The sequence below is a fragment of the Ornithodoros turicata genome, chromosome 5 (assembly GCF_037126465.1).
Source record: "Ornithodoros turicata isolate Travis chromosome 5, ASM3712646v1, whole genome shotgun sequence".
Classification (NCBI taxonomy): domain Eukaryota; kingdom Metazoa; phylum Arthropoda; class Arachnida; order Ixodida; family Argasidae; genus Ornithodoros; species Ornithodoros turicata.
The window spans coordinates 50,476,792-50,497,556 of record NC_088205.1 but is presented as its reverse complement, the minus strand read 5'-3'; the positions used below and the strand labels follow the sequence as shown (position 1 = coordinate 50,497,556).

Genomic DNA, 20,765 nt, shown 5'->3' with positions numbered 1-20,765 from the left:
CTTTATTTCTCCCTAGTCCGAAGCAAATTAGAATTCGCATCTGTTGTCTGGAATTCAGTTTCATCAACGGTATCATCGGGTATAGAACGCGTTCAAAGAAAGTCTGTTAGATTGGTGTACGATAGATTTTACTATCGTAGGTTTTAGTATACGTATGGTATTATGTTATCCAGACTTTGCATTCACTCCCTTGAGCACAGGAGGCTATGTTGCATTCCTGTTGCGTTTAATTTGTTCGCATAAGTTTAGATTGTTTGTTTGCATTTTTAAATTTGTATTTCTGTCATCTTCTTTATGTATGGTGCACCGCTATCAGAGGCCTAACAGCTGTTTGTGGGCACTCAGTGTGGAAATAAATAAATAAATAAATAATAACAAAAGGACGAAAGGAACGATAACGAAACAAGAATATACGTGGACACGCTCGCACACACGCTCACAAAGCATGGATGTGCATCGGAGAGGAAAGAAATGAAATAACAATTAGCAGGAAATTGTAAATCAAGAAGTAACACCAACAAATATTAGGAAAACTATTTCCAGGAGCAGTTGGCATTTACTGGAGAACAGATACATATACAACACACCGCGGCTTAGCATGATGGAGACAATTCCTCGCCCTGGTAGCCGTGTATACAGTTATTTTGGGAGCAAATAATAGGCTTCCAGATGTGACTCCCCAACCTAATTAGAATGCTACTGTATTACCGACCATGTCTTTAAATTAACTTATGATTTAACTGAGATGACATCGTCCCCACCACAAATTAATGCGATCCCACACGTTGCGGAAGAAATGTTATAGAAAACGCTCAAGGTATAAATGTATCTATACCTTACACATGGTTTAAACGTCATGTTTAATCATGGTTTCATCTAACAATATACGATAGAGTGCTTCAAGTTCTCGTGACTGAAGCCTGAAGCTTTGACGTTTGTCTGTTAGGGTCAGCTTGTAAGCTGAGGAGCTCATCTCAATATCGTATGTTGTTACGAGAGCACACTTGGAATGTGGAAGCAACCATGCCATAGTTGAACAGCGCACAACTTTTCTGAGGATCTGGAGACCCAGGGTGTCTCGCGAGGCCTCCGTTCAATTGAAATCGATGGCTCAGTTTTACTCGTAAAGATGCTTCCGTAGTGATTTTAGAGCGTCTAATTTGAGCATCGACTTATAAATTAAGCCAAAAGCAGTCCCTTTCGTTAAAAATGTGATATTTTACTTTGGGAAGCCGTGTAAATCGACCGTACATATTGAAACTGAAACTAAACGGGCTCTCCTTATCTCGCTCCCAGTACCCTTCGAGCTGCCGTACTCTCGACGACAACCTCTCCCGCCGTTTCATTCACGTCGCGTCTTCCAGGTGGCGCGCTATCAAAACGCTAGACGGGGACAAGGAGAGACAGGCAAGAACCGCACGCATGCGTCAGCCACCTCCTAACAGGTTTTGTCTGTGCTTGTACGACGCTGGATAGTGGGTAGTGTGCCAGTTTGAGTGCTGGAGCTGCGGTTATTACACTTTGACACTGTGTTTGTACACCGTTGTCATGTGCGTTGCGACGCCCGAAAACGATCGTACGGTTGTGCCTTCTCTTGTGTTGTGCTCGATGTTGTGGTGAAGTACATCTGTGAGCAACATCCACGTAAGTCTGATCTGCCAGGGAGTGTTGTGCGTCTGCCTCCGGTCGCCGCAACGGATTAAACAGAGAGAGGATTGGCATTTGTGACATGCACAGGTAAGCATTCATTACAAAGTCAGAAACTAAATACAAGGCGGCACCAACAACAAAACATTTCGTGCTTTATTCAGTGAATGAAGGAGTCAGCGAGGTTTCAGACATAAAATCCCTAGACGACACTGGTTGGGGGCGGAAAGAGGGAAAAAAAAAAGAAAAGAAACGAGAACATCGATGACTCATCCAGTGGGGAGCTTATCCCACTCTGTTGCTTCGTTTGCCTCTGCGGGGTGAGCAAATGTTTTGTTGCCCGTAGAAACAGAATGAGAGCGAGCCGCTGCAAATGCCGGCATACGGTGGTGGCGTATCCTTGAGTCTGTGATACGGACAAGAGACAAAGTTCTGAGCACACTGCACGTGTGTTTATGAACCTGCTCCTGACAGCGCTGATCTGTTTACGTTGAGGCAAACATTGATAGACGGAGTATATGCGACGCCTTGTATACGTGCGATATCTTCTGCAGCAGCAATTGTCCAGGTTGGTGTCAGCGATAACACGCTCATATTATAGGTTTCTATATCGAAATTATTATTGTATACCAGCAGCACACCGCGTAAAAACTATGTGCTACAGGTGTAGTCGATAAAGAGCAAAAGTTTCGTTCATTAATTACGTAACCAAACCGGACATACGTGTTCCATCAGTTGTTGAAATCCGAATATTGATACCTACAGCTCTAGAGCACTCCAGCCAGGGAAGTTCCGGCAGCTTCGAGAAAGCTCTTGCATATTTTATATTTTCTTTTTTAATCAATGCCACGAAACAAACTCTTGACATAGCTGGGAAGTCCCACTCACAACGGGACAATTGGCAGTCTAATGAAGAGCGCAATAGTCAATAAACAGCGAAATGATATTTCCGTGTAAAATATATATAAATGTTGCCTACTATCGTAACGACGAACTGCTTCACGGAACTACGAGTAAAATTTCAGTGGCTTTCAAAGCGGTTTCAAGCGGAAATTGTTTACGGTTGTAATCGCAAACCTTTTTCACCCGGGCCAGTTGCTGAAAACGACAACAGGGAATGCTCAGAGAGCGAGTGTGTCACGTCTGAGGGGCTGGAAGTGTTGATAGCGAGCAGCATGTTGTATTTGGTATCGTCTCTGACTGACCGACAACGTATGCTTGGGTTGGAGTGGCCAGCCTTTTCATCGGCCGCTGGGTCATTCCATGCCAAACGTCCCAGAGGTGACGCTCGACCCTCGTCGATTTTGTTATTAAAATTCATACTGATTCATTGCTTGGGGAAAACCACTAAAACAAATGTTTTAGCTGCCATCGCAAAATAGTAGTCCCTAAATGTCTTTTAAAGTTACGGGTTCAGCCTCTGACCACCCCTGCAGTCTACGCGTGCCGCCGCCAAAATTACAGAAATATCGCAATTGTTTTCGTGCCGCGGTAAGGGAGAAGTGCCCATCTACCTATCTGAGGGTCGCAAATATTCTGGTTACTCGCCATATGCATCCTAAAGGGGGTGCGAAAAATGCTTCGAGAAGCAAATTTTCGCATTTTTTCTGGACGACATCGCTAGAAGTAAAGAGACAAAACTATTTTTAACATTGAGATACGTATGGATACTACAAGCCAAAAACGTTTCGTTGAGAGGCTAAACACAATAATTTGCGACAAAAATACGCGAAGATGCAACTTTGGCGAAAATACGGTAACTTTAACCTGAAATAAAAAAAATGGTGGAACGCAGTTGCATATTCGCGTATTTTTTTCTCATATTATTGTGTTTGGCCTCTCAACGAAACTTTTTTGGCTTGTAGTATCCATACGTATCTCAATGTTAAAAATAGTTTTGTCTCTTTATTTCTAGCGATGTAGTCCAGAAAAAATGCGAAACTTTGCTTCTCGAAGCATTTTTCGCATCTCCTTTAGGGTCCATTTGGCGAGTAACCAGAATATTTGCGACCCTCAGATAGGTAGATGGACACTTCTCCCTTACAGCGGCATAAAAACAATTGCGATATCTCTATAATTTTGGCGTCGGCATGCGTAGACTGGGCAGCGAAAACATTTGTTTTAGTGGTTTTCCCCAAGCAATGAATCAGTATGAATTTTTATAACAAAATCGACGAGGGTCGAGCGTCACCTCTGGGACGTCTGGCATGGAATGATCCCGCTGTGTTTGAATTATAATGCAACTGGCCATTGTCAGTGTTGCGCTGTTTGTGTTTCACTGACCTCAGCAACCATGTAGTAACGATGCTTTGTAAGAGGACTGGGTGATGCATGACTTTGTAGCTGTGTATCTTTTACGCTCTGGCGTGGACGTCTATCGTGTCAGTGGAAGCCAAAGCGCCACAATGCAAGAGCTGCACTGGATTGTGGGGAGCTGTAGCTAGACGTAAAAACAATCTGCTTTCACAGGACCACTCAGTGATTGCACACCTGCGTCAAATGCGCCGTTGTCGCATAATGAGATTTCCTGGGTAATCCTGTTATAAGTTCGCAATATTGAGCCAAACTGCTACAAAACAGGCTTCTACGAATTGCAGATTGCAGGCTAGAAAGAGCACATGTGCCCGCTAAAAGGGAAATGGCGACATTTCAGGCTACGTGAAGCCAAACCCAGGCTTGGTATAGTGCTGCCACCAAAGTGTCCAAAAAAGGAATATTTGGGTACTCCAAAATGCGTACTTCGATGCTCCAAAAATTGCTCTGCAAATTACAGTTCGGATGAAGCGTCTCTTGACCGCTGAATTTTCTACTTTTCGATGTGTATGCGAGACCGGCGAGTTACACATTTGGAAACGTTCTCTGTCAGCCTCGGTGTCAGAAAATGAGGACTTGAAAGCGGTTGGCCACTGACTGTATCCCGAAAAATCGCACAGTACAGTCAATATGTAGCAATAGAAGTTGCACTCGTTGTACAGCTGTAACCATACGCACATATCGTGACATTACACGTGGACGGCGAGTTCACTTGTTCAGAGGGGTGGGCTAGTGCGCTGAGTGCGACACACCGCTGTAGTTTCGGTATCGCTTTAATGTGCTCGCGAAAAGGTTTGGACTGGTGTCGCTACCGGTGCACTTCTCCACGCAGTATATCAGTCTACATTACAACGTAGTTCCCATTTTCGTGGTGTACCACCCTGGCTCTTTTTTTTTTTTTTCCTTCGCGATTACCGCGCAGAAGTTGTTTGGGTGGGGTGTGTCACTTTCGGTCTAGTGCTACGGGTTGCGATCCCTCCGCGCTGTGATAGGTTTATTTTTTTTTTATTGATAGTTTCATAATTCCATTTCACCGCGATATGAGACCAACTGGGCAAATGTCGGTGTTGAAGAGAATTCTTTCACCATCGGGTGGTAGTAATGTTTTGGAGTCGATTAACTCATATTGTTCCGCAAAGTTGTGTTCCGCACACTCTAGGAAAAAAAAAAAAGAAGTGAAATGGGGAGTAAGTTGCAGCTTCTACTCCCCTAGACTGCAATTACTCCCCATTTTCGTCCCCTATCCCCACAATTTGCTCCCCAGAACAGCGAATAATCACTGAACTTCGCAAGTGGTCTCCTGAGGGCAACAGACTACGTAAATACGTATGTGCCCTTCGTGAATTTGTTGGAATAAGGCTACATAATTTAGCTCACTTAGCAATTTTTGCCCCATACAGAGGAAAATATACTATAGTTAAGATGTCCTCTCTTGTGTAATTATATATGGTCACTCGACATATCACGGTTTAATTCCAAGTATTTTCGTTCATGCACACAAATTATGTACCTGGGACTCTTGGAACAGAGCGTGAAGAGGCTCATCTTAGAGTCTCGACACAGAACAAACTTACAAGAATGGTGTAACATGCTTTCTTCTGATGCTCACAATCACCGTACAAAATATGTCAGTTTTGTTCTCAGCTCATTTTGCATAATTGAATTTCGTAGCCGGCGCTTTCGCGTGAGTGGAGGAATGTGGAGGAGAGAAATGATACGCGACGCGCCATACAGTCCAGACGCGAGTCCACCAGACTTGGACTTATTCCCCCCAAGTTGAAAGAGACAAATGTGGGGCCCTCAGTAGAACAGCAAATATTTCGAGACGTTGAAGGCGGTCATGGCGAAGCCGGGGCACTATGTATAGAAGGATTGCAAATTGCCTAAAATGAAAAAGGAAGGTGACAGTAAAAACATACTGCGAATTATTTATGAAATGTTCGTCGTACGTTAAATGGGCTACCACTCAATACTTTGTAGCTTATTTCTCGCAGTATTTCATTCTCTTATGTTCTGCTGATAATATTTGGTGTCATCTTCTAGTTTTGAAAGCCGTTAGCAGAAATGGTGCCATCGTTCCCCGTGTCCCCTTGCCCATATGGACCACTCGGATACGCGGGACGTTTAAAGGAACAGTTCACTCCATACCGTCATTAAAATAAACATGACTCGTAGGAACATTTGACCTCAAACAACTCTCCTGCGAACGGTTTCGCTCGAAATTATTTTATCGTGAGAGCCGACAAGGGGACCGGTAGAGGAGGAGCAAGTGATCACCTCTCATGACGTGCGCGTGACGTTCTGCTGAGATGGTCACATGTGAGCGTCCTCTTCCACATCTCCTTAGGTATTCTTCCCAGCAGTGAAGGACGACGAATCGGCTAATGTACCTTGTACTCGAATGTGTCCTGAAGCGAGAGAGAGGGGGGGGGGGGGCATGTATTCCTCAGCAAAGATCTGACGAATTATTCGAGTAAAGTCGAGAACATCGTCGTAAGCTTGCAGGGGGTCGTACATACGTGGAATGGGTTATACTAATTATTTTCGCGCTGCATTGTTACTTGTGTTCCTGCCTTTGCACTAAACTTCCCATACCAAGCGCTGTGACGTGATACCGGCTGTGTCTCTAGTTGGGCGTAGGTCCATCCAACGTGATTTGTCGGAGTTTCACGCAGAACTTAATATGTCTGCAGTTACTGGAGTTCCTTCTTAAAGGTACTATAAAGCAGTCCAGGTGCAACCTCATGTTTTGTGTGCCCTGAATTGTGTACGTCCTCAGGAGTAAAATGCCGCAAAATGTTCTCACATAGACGTTATAGCTCCCGAAAAAAGGCAAATTTAAATCTACTGGCGACACTGTGGCGAAGCAGACCGACGAAACGCCAACTCCACCAAGTACGGCGGCGAAAATGTCTCATGCGCACGACTCTGGGCCAAACAGAGCGACGTACGATAGCAGCGCCACGGTGCTGAAACAAGGCCCAGGTATAGACGTTTCGCTACTGAGTGCAAGATTCGGCTTTTGTTTATTTTATTTCACACAGATTACATTTTCTCAAAAGGTAGTATTTGCAAATCCGAACAGGAAAGCCATCTGTTTATCGGTCTCCTTGTTTACAGGGTTGCTTGACAAATTGAGGACTTCTTCCCACCAGGCGTCGCCCCGACATTCTTGACTGCGTTTTTATTTACCAATTAAAAAATACTTAGAGTAAACTCCTGCGCATATTACTTGTTGTGCTGAACCTTTGAGTCTAGCACTCTCACGTCATGCTGATTGCATAGGTTCGACCTCGACTGCTTTATAGTACCTTTAAGTAAAGCCGCGGAAAAGCGAAAAACTATTATACGCGTCCTGTGGAGATGTCTGGGCGGAAACACATACGTTTAGTAATTTTTCCGTTCCAATATCGCAGGTCTAGATGTAAGCTCGAATAATTCACGGTCACTCGAGGAACCCCATTGCTCGACTCGCTGCTGTCTGGATGACACAATTCTCGACACTACTAATATATTAATTATCACCGCATTTATTAATACAACAAAGGTAATAAAGAAACGTAGAAAATAACCTGCGGAAAAAAATACCCGTGTTGGTGTGCGCGTATGCTCAAAAGCGACGGTTCTAACTTGAACAGCCCGAAGGAAGCGTCAGTTCTACGCTTAGGAAACGCGGCTGTGTAGTAAGACGAAAAACCGGCTGGACGGCGCTTCCCATACTTTGAAGAGACCTTGCGACGTTCTTGTAAGCATTTCAAAGGAAACATTTTTACACACCCCATCTGGAATCGTTTTAGTTGCTTCACAACAAGAAAATGTTGCGGCCAGTGATTTTGCGCACAGGTAACTCCTCCTAGCTTGGAAAAACCAATCCTCTCTTCGTTTTTCCGCCTTACACGTTCATCTTTTCGTCACCGAAAACCTTCTATTGGATAACAGTCCACTCGTACCAATGTCAGCGATATGTTGCTCTAAGGTGCGAAGGACGCCTAGCTTTGTTCTACGATTAATGTGTTGAGACACGAGCGCGATTGTTTTGCGGAGGTCTCTAATCACCACTTGTTTCGCCTCACGCCCGATAATTTGGATGAGGCGGTGCGCGCAGGAGTGTCCCGACAAAAAGATATATCTTGGGTCGGCGAGAGCTACTCACCAGGGTGGGACCAGCTCCCGTGGCGTAGTGGTTAGAGTGATCGCTTTCCACGCCGAGACTGGGAGGTGACACGGGTTCGAATCCTGTCACCGGCTGTGCTGTCTGAGGTTTTCCCTGGGTTTTCCGAAGACTTTCTAGACGAATGTCGGCACAGTTCCCCTTGAAGTCGGCCCAGGACGCATACTAACACCCCTGTCCCCCACTCCTTCCTGCTGTCCTCTCTCCATCTGTCCACGTCTATACGCCGCTCATAGCCACAGTTGCTTCGCGGCGCTAACACGGAATTAAAAAAAAAACTCACCAGGGTGCCTGAAAGGCGGCTTTTATTTATACGTATGTGGAGTGCAAAGTAGTAATTTGTACGCATGTCCTGCGAAAATATGGTATCGTCATATCGTAAATATCGTCATGGACGTTTTTGGTTTCGGCATTTTGCATGAAGCCACCACCCTTTTCGACAAAGTGAAAACGTGTTGTTATTCGAATAGAACAAAAATTTATCCCGAAAAAGTGTGAAGCTCCAACGGTGGACACCTCTTTGCTCCACTTGAATACAAGATTCATGTGGTAGCTTCCACAGCCGCGACTTAATGAACAAACTCAGTCTGCGCCCTGCGGGTGCTTTTCATGTTTACGGTACGCCTGTGGGATGACAGGTGAGTGGTAGTGATTGCACCCGAGTTCTACGTTGTTGCAACTCCAGTGGAACAAACACCGAAATATAGCATAAAACGGTCCAGCGATTTCTGCACCCGACAAGCTTCGTACTCTCGAGTTCCTTTGCGGTGTGCGCTTTATTTCTGCTCGTCCTGCCTTCTGCCGCTCTGCGTTTCCTATATAGGCAATGCACGCGAGTGTGTGGCTTCTTAATGACTCAGCGTAATACGGTACTTCTAATGCAGTGTCCCAGTGACGAAAGGGTAGCTTTACAACATGCTCGCAATTTTCATCGAGGGACACGAGATCTTAGCACTATTGTTGCGTCCCTATAGTGACGTAACAGCGCCGATTACTATAGGTTAATTTTTAAGATTGTCACCTGTGCTCAAAGATGAGCTATTGTAACAACGTCGCCCACGTTTATCTTTTGCGGGCAAATGAGAGGACGATCATCTCTCATTAAACGCATAACGGTACGGAACCCTTTTGTGTTACCTGGAAGGAACATCGCGGGAGATGTTCTGTACTCAAGGTAGTTATAAACCGGTCTTCCGGAGGGGATCGTTCCATCTATTATAATTCCAGCGAACGTCCTAAGTGGGCGGGCTCCCCCGCCTGATGGCCAGCGTTATGTGGATAGACCGGTCGGTCGGACAGACGGCTTCCTGGTGCAGACACAGGTGGTGACCGAACAGCAGAATGAGGACGGAACAATTTTTTATTTTGTTTTCATTCATCGATGCACATCGTGCACGTGTCGTTTTCATGCAGTTATGTAAGAGCGGTAAGTGAAAGCGAAAAAAGTATAATTCCTCCTAATATATTTCCGTCTTCCGTTTTTTTTCTTCCTCCTCCTCTCTGGTCATGCTCTGGTTCGAATTTTTAGTAACCTCGGCGATCATGTCTCACGAGCACATGCGTTATGCTTCCGGGAAGGAGCATGTCTAAGAGTGGAACGGAAAGGAAATATAAAGAGAGTCGTGTTGCAAATTTCTCTCGTATTGCATTGCTCCTCTTCATCACACGGTCAAAAAAGGCTTTCAGTCACTCAACTCTCATTCGGTATACATTTATCAGAGTCCCCTATTCTAAGATGACGGCACCATCCTCAACTCTCACGCACCGTCTAACGTTTAAACTTTACACTCCTGCACCATTTACTAACATATTAATAATAAATAATTCAGTTTAACCAGTTCAGTAGTCACATTCTTTCTACTATTCGATATTGTTACCTGTCGTGGTTGCTTTTTATAACGGCCATGTTTGCTATATGAAAGGGGTAGGAATGTCAGGAATTATGGTGTCAGGCAATGCAATGCATTCATTTTGCCGCCATCAGTGTTCTGTCATTGCCCGTGAATTGTAACGAATATGGAATTGCGTTTCAAAATACGCGTTCCAAAAATATTACTGCTCTCGCCCTGAAACGAAGAGCTGGTTCACTTCGTTGTTCCGCGACAGTTCACAAGTTGTTGCAACAACAGTTTTACACTATGGTTGACGTGCCTCTATTTTTGCAACATCTCCTTCAACATGTAGTGTAATGAAACCGCGAGAGCTTCCCTTGGGAAACTCTGCGAGGTTTGTCAAGCGAATAAACCACCTGTGGCCGGGACATTTGAACAAGGTTGAACATTCGCGCAGCGCACTGTGTGGCGTGCGAGAGACAAAGGCCTTAGCTTTCATTGCGGCCTGTACAATGACTCGAAAGACGTGCGTCCACAGGGATGGGCATAAATACATTTTTTGAGTATTTAAATATAAATACAAAATACTTTGTTCAAAGAGGTATTTAAATACTCTGCATAAATACTTTTCAACATGAGTACGTATTTAAGTACAAAATATAAATAGAGTATTTAAATACCGTAACTGCTACCATTATTGTCAGGAAAATGTCACCTGGAATTACAGAATAACGATGATCATAACAACAAATCAGCAACGAACAATAGCGTTTATTTCTTAGATTATCGTGGCAATTGTAATATGAGAAGTTTCTCGAATACTGCACCTTTTAGGCATCTTCTGTTCGGCCGTACAATCAGATTCGCAAAGGAGAACAGCATCTCCACAGGTGCCGATGAACAAATGCTTGTATTAAATTTGACGAAGATGCTTGGTACAACAAGGTAATTGGCTAGTCGCGACCGTTGTCCGCAACAACAGTGAAAAACTTGCCATCTAAAATGGTTTGTCGCATGCGCATGGTAGCGCATACACGGCATAACTGCGCCCCAAACTCTCCCTTCTTCCCGAAAGGTCAAATGCACGGCAACTTTACGATATGAATCAGTATATACTGTATTTAGGAGTATTTACAAAGTATTTACAAGAATAAATACCCGAAAATTGGTATTTAAGTATAATTATAAATACATTTTTCGAGCCTGTATTTAAATCAGAGAGTCGAACCGAAACATTATCGGTTCGGGTTCAGGTTCGACTATAAATGTTCAATTCTGGTTCATCTCCGCAAGGCAATTATAATGATTCGAACCGCTTTTTTTTTTCAAACGGTTCGGTTCATGAACCGGTTCAGGGGCCATGGGTGGGAATGAAGCGCAACAGGCAGGTTAAACTACACTTCCGTTTGTGTGGTACAGTGCTCCAAGTGGACGGAAAAGCGTGAACTGTCGTTCAAGACCTTGAAAGATTTTGCGCGATATGAAAGACAGCATTAGCAGTAGTTACAACAGGAGCATAACCATGAATTACAAGTTTGGGTTGACTGCCCCAGCACGTAGCTCATGTCGCGAAGGTTAGCTAACCCACCGAGTTGCTTGCAGAATCTCGGCAGGAATATAACATTGAGCCAAGCCTGCCGCCTTAGCCTAAGTCATTGAAATTATGGGTTACAAGTCAGTAGACGTGAATACACGTTAAGCACCGAACGACGCTCCATGCTAGTTGAATTGTCTCGTTTTAGCTCCCAGGCACTGGGGGTTGTATCGTTTTTCATTTAGTTGGATTGGAACTGTGCGATTCTGCCCGGGCTCTTCATGTAAGACGCGCGTTCTCGTGTTATTACTGACCGCTGCCATGCTACCATTCGCCCTAGAGTAAAGTGTCTGTCGAACAAAGACTGAGCACGGGCAAGGGCAACTGCAAACAGAGAGTTCGAGCCATTTTCGACTCATTGGCGATTCTTAAATACGATGTCTGTATGCCATACAGGCATCGCATTTACATGCCGTACAGTGTATGGTTGTTCTTACATCTTTTATTTCAAGTGCACAAAGAAAACCAGCTTGGTATTTTTCTTCTTTTTTTTTCATTCTGACCAGCATGAGGGTGGCTGGCCCTTTACATTTTAAAGGGCTTGTGTAAGCTCACGCGCTCTATGTGCCAGCGATCAGTTCTGCAGTTAGGGCGGACACCCTGTATAGGTGAGGTCGATTAGTATATTATTATAATATATGTCACTCCATGAATGCTACTCAAAACTGTCGCTGATCTCTAATCCTTATATATATTCCTGTGTATGTCATAGACATTAGTAGTCATAACATCGTTTTAAGTTAGCATCTTTGTTGCTGTTATGTTGCGGCTCTAGAAAACCCAGAGCATTCCTGTAGCGCACGGCTTTTTCCGCAAGACAGGAAAGCTATGAAACTAATGAAGGAAGCAAAAAAAGAAAAGACGAAAAGAAGTAGCTTTTATGTTCATGCAGAACATGCAAAGTTCCACCCTGAACCGTTATTTGAATCGGTTACCGGTATTTTTTAATGGTTGAGTTCCGGTTCAGCTCCAAGATGGCGTCGACTGTTCGGTTCAGTTCCGGTTCGGCAAGAAATAACGGTTAATAACGGTTTTCAGTTCGGGTTCGGTTCGACTCTCTGATTTAAATACAAAATATAAATACATGTATTTATATTTTAAATAGTATTTTAATTACAATGTATTTAAATACTGCCCATCCCCGCGTGGGGATCATAAGTAATGATATATCCACATCCTTTTCGAATGAATGTTTCCGAGCAACGTAATCTTTCGAGTATAGTCGCTTCGGTAAGCAATTCATTCAACGTTTATAGATTTCTCGCAGTTTTCAGGTCAATGATTTTGCTGCATTCGTTCTACTTTTTACGGTTTTGAGCTTCAGTTATTACGCGCAAATTGCTGTCGTGTTTTTAGCATCTTTACATCAATCTTTTCATCTATCATTCCATGACTTGAAAACCCGAGACGAGGTAGGGACAGAACAGACAAACACTTGTCTGTTTTGTGTGTTTGTCTGTTTTGTCCCTGCCTCGTCTCGGGTTTTCAAGTCATGGATCGTCACCACCAGCTCGCTTGCTACCTAACTTTCCTTTCGTTATCCATCATTCGTCGTAGTTATCTACCCCTATAGTGTTCATTTGAACTACCCGCCACATAAATGAGAAAATGTAGGTGGTGGTGGTGGTGGTGATGGTGAAAGCGCTTGGTGAATGTAGTATGAGCGTTATCTGTCATTCACGTGACATCATCTGTCGAATAAACAGCTGCGTTCTCGAGCCTCCCAATGTGTTTTGAGTTGCACGTGTTCGGGACAGCACCTCTTCTGCTTTGTGACTAAAATAAACGAGACAGTTTTACACTATGTTGTACGTCGGTCTTTCGGAGTTGAAAACATGCTGTAGCTTGTAGTGTCCACCGACTGAAGCTTATATTTCTTCCACTTTCAGAAAGTCAGATCTTGGGTTTCTTGTTCTTTTTTTGCTATGACGTTTTATGTATGTATTAAGTATGAGAACGCTTAGGTCCCTTATGACAGCGGTGTTATCAAAATGATGATATTGCACGAAGCGTCTGTTTGCTGCTCTGAGCAGATATCAAGGTTCCTGGGAAACTTAGAAACGGCAGGGCAGTGTTTTACGTTTACCGTCGCTACTTTTTTCCGGTAGCGGCCCGCTCGATTTAAATTTGTAGCGGGAAAAGTATTTCTACCACAGATATGCGTAGCGGTAGTCCTTTTCTCTGCCACCGTTACTTTCCATCAAATGCAAAACCGTGAGGCGCAGAGAAAAAGAGCGAGACACGGGTGACGCGTGTTCCAAAACTTTATTGTTCGTGTGGATAAACCACAGGTGTGAAACAGGGACACGAAAATATATCGATCGAAACACAGCAAGATACCTTCCATCGCGCTCCAAAGGAAGTAGCGAGATAAATTATTTTAGCTGATATACGTTGTTGAATGACATCAAATAACTCTTTCTGCGCACGAGGGATATAAAACTCGGGGTAGGTCTTCCTCACCGAATGCGCAAAGTGCAGAAATATACACACTTCCACTTGCAGTGTCCTTAAATGAGCCTGACTCCTGCCCTTTCACCGTGACGAAATTGCTTGATGTTCCTTGATGTTCCATGGTGAAATCCAGTTCACCAGTGGCATACCCTAAAAGCGCTGGCTTCTTCTGTGGACACCGTAGGACTTCGGTCCTCGCTGTGTGAAGCTCATTATTATGTGAAGCTCAAACATTATATCCCCACGAAATTACTGCAAGCAGTGGGGTGGAGTATCGCCTCTAGCGAAGAAACACCCCACTCATTATCACCTAAATAAATATGTTGTCGTTAATATTATTCGGGAGGTAAATATAGAGCGTATATACACAGCAGCGTATAAAAAGCAGGGGCACAGAGATGATTGGTAATAATCTCTGTGCCCCTGCTTTTTGTAACACAAAAACGATTAACTTTGAATAAGTTGGGTTTTTTTTATAGAGTTTCACATTTTATAGGGAAGGATTCCGTGACATTTTGCTGTAAATTCTTCACGATGTGGGTAGCTTCATGAGATTGGTACGCTCTTCCTAAGGGACTGCCCACGATTGAAAACATGTTAAACGTAGCTTTTCTTAGTAAAACCTGGTACCAGAAGCAGTATACAGAGGAACGTAAACAAAGGTGGGCAGCGACAGCAATCCCTTCTACTGTACTACAATAACGCTAATGCTTTTGCATATTTCTGTTTTGCGTGTACATAATCGTATTGATAATATTACGTCTCACAACGTGTTTTCGTTTCTAATATGCACATGTGCTGCGAATTTGAGTTTTGAACATATTATAACACTTTTCGAATTGCGATCCTGGTCTCATATACACTTTGAATGCGACGAAAACGTTTCCTCATAAATCCGGCAACCGTTCTTCAACAAAGGCGTCTGTGCGACATTCCAGTGAGAAGCAAATATTAATGTTGTCCGTTTGATCTTTTTGCCATCTCTTTACCATTACCACGTTTTGTCGTTCATGATGACAGTTGCACCACTCGATTTACAAACGCAGGGAAAATTCATCAATCCGTCGAGAGTATAAGCAGAGAGAAGCGCTTGGGATACACAAATATTTTGAACAGAATACTGTTCTTGTAGGAGAACAGTCTTGTGTTCGACAGATTCTGTTCGGAAAATTAGTGCATGCTTGCTCTAATAGTTGTGAAAAGTGACGTGAAAAGCGAGTGAACAAAAAGCTGCCTAACGCAACGACGGGACTGATCTCCCACCAGGCAGTGTAACAGCGAAAGCTATAATTAATGGTAACGTTCACGACTTATATAAGTGCTAAAGTGCTAACATAAACGGTAACGTGACTTACATTTGTGAATTTCGTTACCAACTTTTGGTAGTGAGTACAACACTGACGTGCGTGTATGGTTATGGATGTACCGATATCCAGACTTGTGCGTAATTGCGTTATTTGTAATCAATTACCTTTTTAAGTAATTTTTCGAGTAATCAATTACTGAGTAATCGATTACTCAGTAATTGATTACTTTTCCGGCAGAGATTAGCTTATCTTTCGTTTTTACAATTCTTTTAGCTTTTCTTCGTGAGCACCGCACTTGCGTATGTTTTCTTTTTTACTTTTTCCAGCAACCTTGCAAAGGTTGCACCTACAGCGGATGCAGAATTCTCAATAGCTGAGTTGGAAAAAGCGACAAGGTCCAAGCTAGTTGAAAGTTCTTGTCTGAATGGAGAACACACATCACAACATCACTCAACACAACACGAACGATATACGGTCTGATTATGGCAACCAATTAGGCTCATTGGCATAAACGAAGACAGATATAATCCACGGAGTAGCTTATTTTGTGACGCAAACGGTTGATGGCCGACAATCACCTTCTCCTCATGTCCACTTCGTGTGGATTTGGCGGGAAACTCTAGAGTGTGGAGTGTGGAAACTCTAGTATGCCTCCCGATTTGTTAAAATTGGGAGACATAGTTTTTTTTTTAAATCAACACTGATATTAATGAACAATAAAAGCTGCACTCCATTCAATGAGGAACATAAAAGCGATTACATTTGCTGCACCGGTTGTACTGAGCGCAATTCGTCTGTTCCTCCTGTTCCTCTCTCTCTTTTTTGTCCAGTACAGACAAAGCAATGTCTTGCAGATATGTCGGGAAAATGGTACCCGCATTCTTTTATAACAGGACGGATTACAGAGGAGTAAGCAAAGAGGCACTTTACCTTCTGTATTCGTACCAATAAAAAAAAGCACACATAAACGCTTTACACCGTGAGCTCACTAGCCTGGCTCCGACCTCACACACTCTGTACGGGGGGGGGGGGGGGGGGGGGGGGGTCGTTGGGTGCAGTTCCCAATTCAACCTGGATGCTAGTGCTGGATGCTGGCTAACCTTTTCAGTGGCTTTCATATTTCATCATGTTCTTGTTTTCCTATTGTTGGTCACACAGGTTTCACAGTTGTTCTGTCATACTTTCTATGTCGATGAACCGTATCTCTAGCAGAAGTGGAGTTGTAAAGCCAATGAAACAACGAATGAGAAGGCGACAGCTTCTATTATCCAGAAACATCACCACGGATTAGATGCAGGGAACAACTGTAAAGCTCGTGTCTCCTTTTTCTTTTTACATTCAAGCACGCGTGTCTGACCACCAGTAGAAAAATACTAGCATCTAGCGAACGGTATCGCTAGCGATCTAGTGCAGCGAATGATGTCGCTTTTATGCCACTCATTGAATGTCGTGCAGATTTTATTATCTACTAACAGATGAAAAAGGTCTATGCCTCATTTTTCAACAAATGAGGAGAGCGAATGGTAACACTCGGTCGGCTGTGATGTGTTTCGTCAGTTACCCCATCCGCACCCATGTATTTTTGGGCGCGCAGGAGCCTGGGGGACCATTTTTTTGCCTACACAACCAGGGAGCTTTTTTTTTTCATGCCCCGCTTTATCATACATTTTTGTGCACCCAACGACGCAACAGTTTGTGCGGTACGGCATTACCTTTAGCAGCTATCAATTCAGGCGCGGCGTCACCGAAGCAAGGTGACGATTGAACGCGTACGAATAGCCCTCGAAAACGGAGCGGACTCACACAACAAGTTCCTATGGCTGCCGCCAGGATTTTCCGTGGCGCGGCGGACGCTTTGCACGAAGCGTATAGGCAACTTGCATGAATCTCAGGTGGCAGCGCGATACAGAGCGGTGCACTCTGGGTGTTTCCTTACCTTTGCTATACCTTTGCTGTCCGGGCGTATCTTCGACCACCGCGCAGTTGTCGAAGCAGCAGGTTTCAAGCTGATGGCACTGAAGGGAATTGGAGTTGTGCTCAAACGTACCGCCAGTACATTCGTGTTTGACTCGGAAACATCAGCATGAGGAAGAAAGAAAGACGGACACTGGTGGCGTGCGATTTCCGAGTGATCTGCCTGCCGGTGTGGCGGCGTGTTGCTCGGGAGGATTGTGCGCCCTGGCAATACTTATCAGGCAACTGTGCCCACATTTGTCTTAAAGCGTCTGAGGAAAACCCAGGGAAAACACCCAGCACAGAGACACCGGAACAATGTAACGCCCGGATTATTCGGTTTTCCGCTCGCCTGTACAAGAGAAAATCGTTCTTGGTGAATAGCATATTCGCTTTACCTGCAGATAATTCAGTCCCAAATGAGCATGCCTAACATAACAAAGGAAGAACACGATACTGCGTGACGTACAACCGATACTTCTAATGTAGAGAAGAAATAACGTGCAAAATAACTACTTGTAATAATATCACGCCGAATACCAATTCGCATGTGACAGAAATAAAATTATACGAAAGAGCACCCCAGAGCAGCATATGCGAAAGAACGTATTTCCCATGATTCCCACAGGCGCTTGTCATACGCACAACAGACGACGCTACAAATTTTACAAGTCGTCTGATAGGCGGATGCCAGAATAGCAAATTGCACGATGACATTCCTACTCGTTCACGAAAGTAGGTTTTTTACGAAATTGTTTTTCTTAGTTTATGGCATTCTATCTCGCCACTGCCACGGCAGTTTGATATGCTGGACGTCACAACATCGTTCCAGTTTTTATCTATGGGCGAGAGCGGCCGTTGATGCATGCGGATTGGTGTGATCTCTTTGAAGGGTTCCGACATGTGGGTCGCCTTCAAACAATGGAGGGCATCGTCCCAGCGGAGCACAATAGGCCATCCCTGGTTAGGCAGCTCAATGACGAACAATGTGCTCGCCTGGGAATCATATTTTCCTGTCTTTGAGGCAGCTGTGCGTTTCCCTAACTATATGTGAGGAGCACACGTAATCGTACCCCTTTACTGGACGAAACGTTTAACACGAGCTTCTAGGAGCATGCTTCGACCATTAAAAAAAGAAAAAAAAGAAACCCGAAAAATTTGTGCTTCTATAATTAGGGAGTGTGTAACACGATCAATACGAACCGTTTATACTATCGCTTTTTACTGCCGTATCATCTATTCACGCGCGTCTGCACACTACAGCAAGAAATGATGAACGAAGTACAATCAGTCTTACTACGCGTTCTACCGACTCAAGCACTTGCTATGCAACCCCGTTAGAACCAGAAGAGTAAATGTCGCTACAACTTTTGGAGTTTGCCGCAGCCTCGGCTATACGAGCACTACATCTGGGGAAATTGCCTTTTGCCCCTAACCAGAGTCTTGACAGGCAAACAAGCCTGATAACGTTTGTTTGGGCTGTGAAATACGAAGGTTTATAACAAAAATATGCACTCATCCGAGTTATGAGTCCATGCATGTGCTCTGGTGGCATTGCTGGCAATGCTGATAATATTATTGTTAGTATTTATAGTTGAGAGTTTAATGCAGTTAAAAATTTGATATTGTAAATATTGTCAGGTGGCAATAGGGAGGGTATAAAGGGCTATGACGATTGTTGTTTCTCAGAACTTATACTTCCTTCTGTTCCCTTATTTCCTCCCCTTCTGTTTTCTGGCCTCGTACCATATTTTTAGCTATGTACTATACTATAAACATTAACTTGAAACATAAAAAAATACAATGTCCGATTATTAATGTGTCGGAGTGATGGTGTTTTTTCTTTTTTTTTTGAGAGCCAGCTGTATTTTTTTATTGCGTGTTAGCGCCGCGAAGCAACTGTGGCTATGAGCGGCGTACAGACGTGTACAGATGGAGAGAGGACAGCAGGAAGGAGTGGGGGACAGGGGGGGTTAGTATGCGTCCTGGGCCGACTTCAGGGGGAACTGTGCCGACATTTGTCTGGAGAGTCTTCGGAAAATCCAGGGAAAACCTCAGACAGCACAGCCGGCGGTAGGATTCGAACCCATCACCTCCCAGTCTTGAGCACGACCTTGGCCAACTGTATTACCCTCCTCTTTCAAGAAAAGGTTTCCTTTTCAGTTCCTGTTACGAGAGAGGTATCCAGGGAATATTGTTCATCCCAGCATTCTTATACCTGCCAACTCTCCCAATTCATCCGGGAGACTCCCGGATTCGGACCTGTTTGTAGATTGTACGACAGAGAAGCAAATCTCCTGGAAAATGCAGTTTCCCCCGCTATATCTCAAACGCCTGCCTTTTCTCTGGACACACAGAAGAAAGCGTCAATGCAATAACAGCCCAATTGCCATCAGCATCGCTGTCGCTTCCCTGAGCCTGTATGTTACGGAGCTCGGGGGTTCTGGTCATGGTTCTAGTTCTAGCGCTAGTATACACATTCGCAACGCTTACATCCCAAACTAATCCGCAGATCAACTACTGCGGCACATAGTTGTCTCGCGACGTAAAGTCACCAATTATCGATATCCCGTGGAAAGACAAGTAGTACACACCAGACGAGTGAGCTACATGTACAGATTGCAGTTGCGCGTCAGTTGCTGGTTACGCTAATGGTGCATATTGATGAACCCCGGGACTAGGGACACGAAAAAAGGCCATAGCACACAAGGTTCCAAGACCTTGTGTGTTGTATGTCCTTTCCTACGTTGTATATAGGTTTTCAATATGCATCAGTGCCACCAGGTCGCAAATAATGGTGAATCGTTGACGACGTCAGAGGTGTTCATCATTGGGGAAACTAATGGTGGCCCATAATAACGCAGCCATGGATGTCGTTGCCTCCAACACGTAAATGTTGTGTCTATATACTATAGTAAGTCAACGCGCCTGATTCCGAAGGCGGCTGATGCGTCAGGACATGTATGCCGGTAATGGTTGGCGGAGAACGAGTTATTGCCGAAAATAATTTGCTATTGCATGAGACTATAATTACTTACCGTCTGTATAGTTACCTGATGAGAAGAAGTAATTAGTTACGCTGTACCAGTTTCTCTGTAGCTATCTACGTGCAACGAGGTTGAACCCCAACACACATCGCCCGCAGTTACAGTGAAAACATTCGCTCCCACGGTTGTGTTACGACCCTTTCCCTCATGATCATAGTTGTTTGGCGACCTAATATTACGAATTACCATTATCGTGTCGCGAATGCTAGGTACGTGCTCCATGATCCCAGATTGTATCCAGAGAAGTCGTCATTACCTCATCTTCTTATCTTCCCATCTCCTGGAAGAGGTGATCGTTGTTTGACGTCCTTTCTTATCAGGTTTTGTGATTCATCAGTACAATCCTCTTGGCCGAGCACGTTGACTCTCCCGTGAAAGATGAATGGATGAAATGGTGAAAGAAGCGTCCGTAATGGCGTTGAGCATCAACGAGATGTTTTGATTTCA

At 44.2% G+C, this 20,765-nt stretch overlaps 1 protein-coding gene across 4 annotated transcripts in view; it reads left to right on the top strand.

Moving 5' to 3' along the window:
* Positions 1 to 1,383: 1,383 nt before the first annotated feature.
* LOC135394457 (uncharacterized) overlaps positions 1,384 to 20,765 on the top strand; it is a 112,487-nt gene continuing 93,105 nt past the window's right edge. For all 4 annotated transcript variants that reach the window (XM_064625191.1, XM_064625194.1, XM_064625193.1 and 1 more), the window contains exon 1: positions 1,384 to 1,737. The gene's annotated coding sequence lies outside the window, so the exon portion shown is untranslated. The remainder of the gene's footprint in view (positions 1,738 to 20,765) is intronic.